The 9,196-nt window shown below is 37.5% G+C and overlaps 1 protein-coding gene across 1 annotated transcript in view; it reads right to left on the bottom strand.

Annotated features, from left to right (window-relative positions):
* The window catches only part of LOC107587971 (cAMP-specific 3',5'-cyclic phosphodiesterase 4A-like), a 52,775-nt gene that overhangs the window by 41,851 nt on the left and 1,728 nt on the right, over positions 1 to 9,196 (bottom strand). The window lies entirely within an intron of this gene.

Below are 9,196 nucleotides of genomic sequence, written 5' to 3'. Positions count from 1 at the left end.
AATTATCACTCAGAATTTACTGATGGTTCCCAACAGGCTCAATCTCTGAGGAAGTGAAGTAGAAGAGGGAAACGGAAAAGGAGAGCATTTCTATTCAGATTATGCTTATTATTTGGTGCTCAGGACTAGAGTTGTGCCCTAGTGTTTGTCTAGATGACCTATGTAACAGGGTCATAAAATCAGAACACATGTTGAAAATAAACAAATCAAAAATAAAAGTGTCTCTGGTTCATCTGTCATTGCCAACAAAGGGTATATAACAAAGTATTGAGATGAAATTTTGTTATTGACCAAATACTTATTTTCCACCATAATTTGCAAATAAATTCTTTAAAAATCCTACAATGTGATTTTCTGGATTTTTTTTTCTCATTTTGTCTCTCATAGTTGAGGTATACCTATGATGAAAATTACAGGCCTCTCTCATCTTTTTAAGTGGGAGAACTTGCACAATTGGTGGCTGACTAAATACTTTTTTTCCCCACTGTATATGCAGTTATGTGTGCCTCACACTAAAGTACAGTATTACCCCTTTACTTTCACTCAGCGAGTGAAACACATAATTACCACCAGGTTGCTTGTATATATGCAGTCAAAGTGTAGATGAATTGCTTCAATCTAATTATAAACTATAAGGCCTTTATGCTGTAGAAAGAGGAGCAACACTCAAATCTACCTTGATATAACTGTACTGAGATTTCTTCTTCAAAGAAACAATTTAAACAATAATGCAATTTTGTGATTTCTTCACTAAAGCATTATACATTATGGTACAGTTTGGACATGCTGCTGAGCTGAGATTCAGACTTATGCTTTGTCAGAACAGATTTATGCTTTAATACTGAAATTAGGGTTTCTTTGCTAAAATCAGATTAACCTTACACTGATACCATTAAGCATGAAATACATAAAGACTCTTCCAATCATAATAGCGGTACCAATTCAAGCCCCCACTTTATCTGCATTTAAACAAGCTAGCAAATAGGGACACAACAGCGTATCTCAAGTCACGCACATACTTTTAGGTTGACTGTTTAGGCTCATAACCATCGTTTTATCATGCCTGCATTTCCTCCACCAATCTGTAGCGAATCAGCTCATAGGAGAAATATGAATAATTAATCATAACTAGTTATAATTAATTACAAATATTTATTCAAACACACCTTTGTAAAAAGGTGCAAATGATACCTAATTTATCAATTAATAAGACTAAGTTTAAATACTTGCACGTCTCGTCTGTCTGAAAGAAAGGCTTGATGCAGTCCAAAGGTTCAAGTTGATCTTTGCTGAAGTTGGTTGATGTAAAAGAACCAGTTTTGAGTCAGAGAATCTTGGTGAATGGAAAAGTCAAGGCCGAAGCCTGGCACGAGCTTAGGATGTCCTGGAGCGTTGTAGCTCACATCTTCTCAAAACCTAACAGAACCACCAACTCTGGGCGGGTCACTGAATGTGAGGCCTTTAAAGTCTGCGAAGATTCACGCCTCTCGAGAGGGCTTGTTCAATGAGAAAGGCTGACGTCCCAAGCGGGAGGTCGGACATACTGGGGATTTTTATGACCCTTTGTGTGAAAGCATGGTAATATGCATATGGAACTTGAATCGAAATTACTTAATGACTCTAAGAACACTAATATATTGCCTATGTACCAACATATAATATACACTCTCGTTTAGATCATCAGAAGGCGAATTCATAGATACTAAACATGGTAGGGTTACATATAGGCAAGATGACAGGAATGAGTGTTTCCATCATAAGCCTGCATAAAACAGTATAAAATCTCAAAGACAACATACACAATGACCTCAAGGATATGTGTGTTCATTCAAAGAAAGGTTTTCCTATGGATTAATTAGAAAAGAGTCCATTTCTACGTTGCACTGTGTCTCTTCCTATGGAAAAGGCAGTGATTTTCCCTGCTTTGCATTCCTTTAGGCAATAAACCCAGTGATATCAGCGTTGGTTGCCATGGAACCAGAGTCCTGTTCTGCCCTCCTGAGGTGTTACGCATTTCGGGGGAAGGATCCATAGGTCCTCATATGGCTTGTTAACTGAGGGGTGTTACAGAGTATTTGTTAAATATAGCTAACAAAATATATATTGTGTGTTTGATTGGTCCAGACGCTACATTTATAACCGTGTAGCTCTCAGATAGCCAGGCTAATTACACAGAGCAGAGATGGAGCAGAGGGAAACCGCAGGTATCTTGAGAGCAGGCGGATGTGTCTGGGTGTGAGCTAAAAGCCTGGTGCTCTACTGTAAAGTGTCGTGGGGAACTGATGGATGGCACCGAGAATGCAAGGGCTTCGTGAAAGGCAGCAGTATCATTTACAGGGCTGTACCCACAGGGAATGGGAGAAGTAATAAGTGACGGCAGAAAGTCTAATGGCGGGCAGTTCATTCAGCCACTGGGGAAATGGAAGGAAAGGGGAGAATTAGATGAGTTTGCCGGTCCTCGGATGATCTCTGCATGGGAGTGGGAAGAAATTATAGATTTAAAGATAGGCCAGCGGTGTGATTACGATTATCGGTGAGCACGAGCAAAGTGCGTGAGAGACAATGTAAGTGGCACACAAGGCCCGGAGAAGCAAGCAAGCACAATGGGGACCCTTACGAAAAAGAAGTTTATTCAAGTGTGCTATTAGTATACTTCTTTTAAACTAAAAATAGGAAAGTATACTTTTAGTCTACTTTGTATGTACTTCTCAGAAATGGGCTTTATGTACTTCTCAGAAATATACTTCAAATGACATTTAAGTATACTTGACTTATACTTTGAAAAAGTCTAAATATATTTTAGCTATAATTGTGCTCCTAAAATCTGTGTTTTCATTGTTATACTGTAGGGGGTGCTAGTACACATCTTCTGTACAGAATTTCCAAAAAACACAAGTGAAGAAGAAACCGAAACAACAGGTGCTTCCACATGTAATCTAACACGATCATCAGACATAAAACAGTATCAAAACTATGTAACATTATGGAATAAAATGTCGACCAATGAAGAGGTAATAATAACTGTCAAGCTTTGGGGTGTTGATCGACTTTATCTACGTTTTGATTATCATTCTGAATCCAATTCATAGTCTTTTTTCAGCTTTTTGTTCAAAATGTTGTTTATTTCTTTATTTTTTATTTATGAAACTTATCCACATTCAAGTGTTTAAAAAAAGAATGCATGAAGCTAGAATAAAATGTTTTTGTTTACAAGCAGATACCCTGTTCTTTTGATGTTTTGTATGTTCAGATATTCATGTAACAAAATATAAACAAATTAATACCTAAATAGGGACATAGTAGTATACTTAAAGTATGATGTAAAGTTCACTAAAAGAAAACTTACGAGTATACTTGCAGTATAAAACTACTAAACTAGTAGTTTACTGAGACTATACTTCAAAGTGTACTAAAAATGCTACTACAAGTATTTAATTAGTAAACTATCAGTATACCTATAAGTTCACTTTTAGTATAGTTGCAGTACAAACTAAACATTTTGATGTAAACTAGTTGTGTACTCAAAGTTTACTACTGTTATACTTAAAGTATACTTAAAAGTATACTTTTATTTACTAGAAAGTGGGCCAATTTAGTCCCAAGGAGTATTGAAATAGTACACTTACAAGTATACTACTAGTACACTGATATTTGTATACTTACTACATACAGTATACTTACAAATATACTTGAACTTTACTTAAGTATACTTGCTAAAATAAACTTGAAGTATACTACTTTTTGGTAAGGGGAGCACAAAAGGCAACTGGAGAAAAGAGAAAGCAAGGGGTACAGAGTGAAAATCAGACAAATAAGATGATAAGGAAAAGAGAGAGAGAGAAAAGCAGCAAGCGGACAGCTGAGATCGAAGTCAGTAATTATCATGCACAAAGAATCATACGGACTGCGTGATGTGGAGGGAGGATGCTGAGAAGAGGAAACACAGGCACGCATATGCTCAAAGCCAGAGATATGAGTGAGAGACACTCATCCGTCAAAAGAGGAAGGAGGGGCTAAAGCCACCAGACAACAACAGAGACTCAAGTGTCGGTGGGTTTCAATAAATCTGCTAGGGATCGTCGGGGCAACAAAGATGACATTTGAAAGAAACAGAAAAAGACACTCAAACGCAGGATGCGGAACATGTTGAGTGCTTTGAAGTATGAAAATTCAGAGAATCAAGAGGGCAGCAAAGGCAAATAAATATGGAGCCTAGGTAAGCAATATATGGGAGGATAGATTGCATTTTCGGTGGCGGATTTGCAATGAAGATGCCTTGGGATGGACAATAATAATGGCCATTAGTGTGTACCTGTGGACTGGTTTGCATGGGGTACGAAGTATATTTACACAACGTAAATGCCAATGCAATTGTTGAGCTAATTAGTCGCAGGTGTATCAAATTAAGCACTTAACAAGCTTGGCGGCTTTCCAGTAGACTGTCAAATAAACACAGCGTAGTTCATCTATAGATTCACTTCTAGGCGCAACAAAGCAGACCAAAAACCAGCCAGTGACTGAAAATAATAAACACTCATAAACAACATCTGGGAACAATGTGACTTACAGGAAATCTGTGCGTTCTCCGAGATGGCAGCTTATTGAACGTGTAAATCCACTACACATTTAGCAGCAATAAAACATACTTGCCTCAGCATATTAAAACAACATACTGCGCATCAGGGATTGAAACTTCCTTTTGCCTTTTTGGGAAAAATGTATCTATTTTACACAAGCACAAAATGTAACCATAGAAACAGAACTGCAGGATGAGCTGTTCTTCTGTTCAGCGTCGGGCATTCTCTCCTTAGTGGTAACTTCCCAGAGTGCACTGGGGTATGGGACACGTTCAATAATGCTACCTTCTACCCAAGGTAAGGTTTCACAAATTCATTTCATGTGAAATAACAGCCGTTGTCATCTGAGAAACGGTACTGCACGTAGTCCTATCAAGTTTTAATGACTGAAGGCAGAGCCGGTGAGTTTGGGAATACGAGAGACAGTTCGATATTTCAGTGGGAGGTACGGTTAAAAAGGCTCAAAAACAGTACGAGCTATGGCTGGAAGGGAGTAAACAGAAGGATGTGATTACATTGAATAGTAAATCAAAAAGACTTAAAGCCGAACGATCAATCTTCAGCACCAAAGGTGTTCAAAACTCTGTTTGGAGTCATGGTGTTTCTAATAAATCAGTCATCATGCTTCCACTAAAAACTGGCGTATTAAAAAGTAATGGACAAGTGTATACAGGTGGGAAAAATACTATCAGAGAGAACAATGGGCTTCTTTTGGTCCAAAGGGTCTGAGAGGTTGAAGATCCTGAGAGAACCGCTGATTACTTCTCTAGTTGTGCTCGGTCACATCGCCTCCAGTGATTGAACTGAGAGCAGATATGCCCCTCTGGGTTTACTTTCCATTTTATTTAACGTCTTCTGGAAACTTGTATAAGATAAGACTGTTCCTACAAACATCTACCTGAAAATGGTTCAGACTATCTCCACCAACAATGCTTATTTAAAGGAATTCATTCACTCAATCGACAGCACTTAGGGTCCTAAGAAATGTGTTTTATTTCCCCCCCCAATTCTTTGTTTCTCATTTGAATTTTTGTTTCTGTTTTTTTTTTTTTTACATTTTAACTCAAATGTTAATAATCAAAATTATGTCTGATGAATTCAATTCATAAAATTTTAATAATTTAATAACTTGTTGAATATTTAACAATAATAATTCCCTATTAAATGTATTGTTTTTATATAAATTATGTGGTGGTTTTTCCTCTGGATTCTGTGTTTTATGATGTGATACAAATTAATAAATTACAAACAATGGTAATCAAATCAGTGCATAAAATTTAATAAATTAAATTTTAACAATACCTTTCATTTCTTGGCAAACAAAGAGCTGCATAACAGGGTTTAATTGTTTAAATTAAAAGGACAAAAAATAAATAATATTTTGGTATTCCTTAAAAAATCATTAGTAATAAAATAATAAACTATATAAACTATTATTATTGTTATTATGAGTTTTAAAAAGTACATTCTGCTGTACAATAGTTGTGTTATTTTTTATGTTAAACAAAACTTTTTGGGTGGTTTCTGTATGTATCTGACAATAGTTTTATTAAATGAAATGGTGAAATCCTTGTGAAGTGAATTCTTAGTGCAGCTCTGGATATGAAGTTCATTTGGAGTTTTCTCATATAGTGGGATGGCAGATGCTGACAACACAAGTGTCACGCAAGCTTTAACTATCGTGTATTAGACGAAACTGTGCCGCTTATTCACCCAGAGAAGCAGAACATGCAGATTTTATATTTGAAAAATAATGACCTTTTCAGATCTAAAAATACACATGCAAGTGCTTTATAAAATTACAAGCTTCACATTTTTTAAAATCCTTTAAAAATTGTCCCCATTCACTTCCATTACAGTTCTTCACTGTAACTTCCGAGTTTTCCTTTTTAAAGAAAACAAAGGAAGAGTTGCAGTTTTTTTTATAGTAATCAAAATTGTGCCACAACTGCTGATGATTGAAATTAACTTGCTCTGAACCCTGAATATTCCTTTAAGGGTGATATAAGTCTGTCACGAAAGGGCATGAACTTCATCATCCTCAAACGTGTCACACGGCAAAACATGAGGCATTAGTGTATCATTGGGCATGCAGCTGTGTATGAGGTTGATTTAAGTTTAGCCCCAGGCTCAGAGGAACAGATGACATGGAGGGGGTCCTCTGGACTCAAAACAGTATATTACTTAAGCTCAATAAATACACACTGGGGGCAAGGCACCCTGCTTTGAGCTACCATTAAAGGACTGCCGGGATATCTGAGTAAAAAGAATAAATATAAAAATTTGTCACTGCGACGAAGAGCCCTCCACCACCATATCTCTGTGATGTGACCATACATGCAGTTGCTCATTATCATCTGCGTCTTTCTCCAAAGCCTACAGCAATGCATGCACAAACACACCAGCACACAAACACACATATACATACACACCATCCCATCCATACATAAGTGAACAGCTTGATATCTAGCAAAAATATGTGTATCTTAAAAGCGTATATGACATAAACAGGTTTGAGATTTTATAGCTAAATGTCCATTTTTTTATCGGTTTTGATGTCAAAACGTAAACAGAGATGCACACAAGACAACGGATATGCTGACAGAAAGCCATTACAGGTATTTACATACAAAAAAATCAGGATCATTTACTGTATACTTATATCGAGCAATATATTCTATATAGCAAATCTCGGCTGTGTGCTTCGTGTTTATGTTGTCGCAAAATGTAAAGTGGATTATCACTCAGCTCTGTATATGAAGTTGGATATATTATATCCAAATGTATCCACATACATACAGTATACTCGCATAAAATAATATATACTACATTGCAAATCTCAATTGCTTGACTTCTATATAGTTGCAAAATGTAACTATATTATCTCAACAGCTTGATTGCTTGTATTGTTGAAAAATGTAAACTATATTATCGCCCAGCTCTAATCTGCTAAATACTACCATAAGGCATCACAATATTAATAATATTATGATTTTCTGTAAAGCTGCCTTGAAACAATGTGTATTGTGAAACACACTATACAAATAAATATAATGAGCCTATCAAGCTTAGCTTAAACTGGTTATGACCTTTAATCAATAATACAAAAACAATATGTAAGCCGTTTTTGTGACCTCACATTGTCAAGTTATTAAGAATAATCCGTTGAGGATGTTGCATGTAAACACAATTATTGACACAACACATACTGGATGACCTTTGGAGACCTATGCCTTTGCTGGCAGATTATGTTGTGATGAGTGCGATGAGGAAGTGAGCAGATAGACATGGACATCTCACTCTGCTTCTTGAGACATCATATCAGCAGAGCCACACGCACTCACACGCAGCTTTATCTGTCTCTCGCTCTCTATTTCTCGCACTGTGCCGCCCGCCCACAGTAGAAGCCGGACAGTCGGAGTCAGTGCTGCTGCACTAATTCTTGGACTGGCTGTGAGCGTGTCCTGGGGAAGGGAATACAAATCAGGCTTTACTATACAGTCAGGCAGAGCTGGCCTGTCTCCCAGGAGCCTGCCGTGCGGGCCGTCTGTGGCCTAGGCAAAAGTTGACAGGAAGGAAACCAGGGCCTTTCGGCTCTCGGCCTCCCCTGGGGCTCATGGCCCTCACAGAAGCTAATTATTACAGTAATAATCACCCAATTTGGTGAGGCGCCACTCAACAGAACGGCACATTTCACCTCTTCCAGCACTAACATCAGTCTGTATGCGCATCAGTCTACGTACAAGCACAACGAGCAACACCCACACTTATCCTTGAGGGTAAAAGCAGTGTATTGTATGCTACAGCATATCGTGCAAACCCACAAAATTTGACATGAATGTCAGGCTGACAAATGTGCTTCTCTGTAAAAAACTAATTTGAGTTGATTATTTATAACAGCGCTACACAGTGCTGTGGTAGTGCAATTGAAAATCCAAGGAATACAGAGCTTCTGGTGTTTCTGTGCATGCTTCAGCTTGTTGGCTAACATTAGATTGCATTTATACACTTTTGGATGTGTAGGAAATGCAACCATTTTTTCTTAGTGTGAAGACGATTTTAATAATACCTTTTTCCACTATAAAGAGCCTTTTGTGCAATGGAAAGATTCTATGAATGCTAAATGGATGCCAGTAACCTTTTGATTTTTTTGCACCCTCGGATTCCAGATTTTCAAATAGTTGTATTTAGGCCAAATATTTTCCTATCCTAACAAACCATACATCAATGGAAAGCTTATATATTCAGCTTTTAGGTGATGTATGAATCTCAATTTCTAAAAATGTACCCTTTTGACCAGGGGTGCCCAAACTCAGTCCTGGAGGGCCGGTGTCCTGCAGAGTTTAGCTTTAACCCCAATTAAACACACCTGAACCAGCTAATTAAGCTCTTACTAGGCATGCTAGAAACTTGAAGGCAGGTGTGTTGAGGCAAGTTGGAGCTAAACTCTGCAGGACACCGGCCCTCCAGGACCGAGTTTGGGCACCCCTGCTTTTGACTGATTTTGTGGTCCAGGGTCACATATATTATCATAAAGCCATAAGAGAGATACAGAACCAGAAAACTGTACACTAAAATCATAGCATGTTACAGTAAACAAAAATACATTGTCTTTACCC

Source organism: Sinocyclocheilus grahami, unplaced genomic scaffold, assembly GCF_001515645.1.
Source record: "Sinocyclocheilus grahami isolate Dianchi unplaced genomic scaffold, SAMN03320097.WGS_v1.1 scaffold97.1, whole genome shotgun sequence".
In the NCBI taxonomy this organism is placed as follows: Eukaryota; Metazoa; Chordata; class Actinopteri; order Cypriniformes; family Cyprinidae; genus Sinocyclocheilus; species Sinocyclocheilus grahami.
This window is presented reverse-complemented; position numbering and strand designations above follow the sequence as displayed.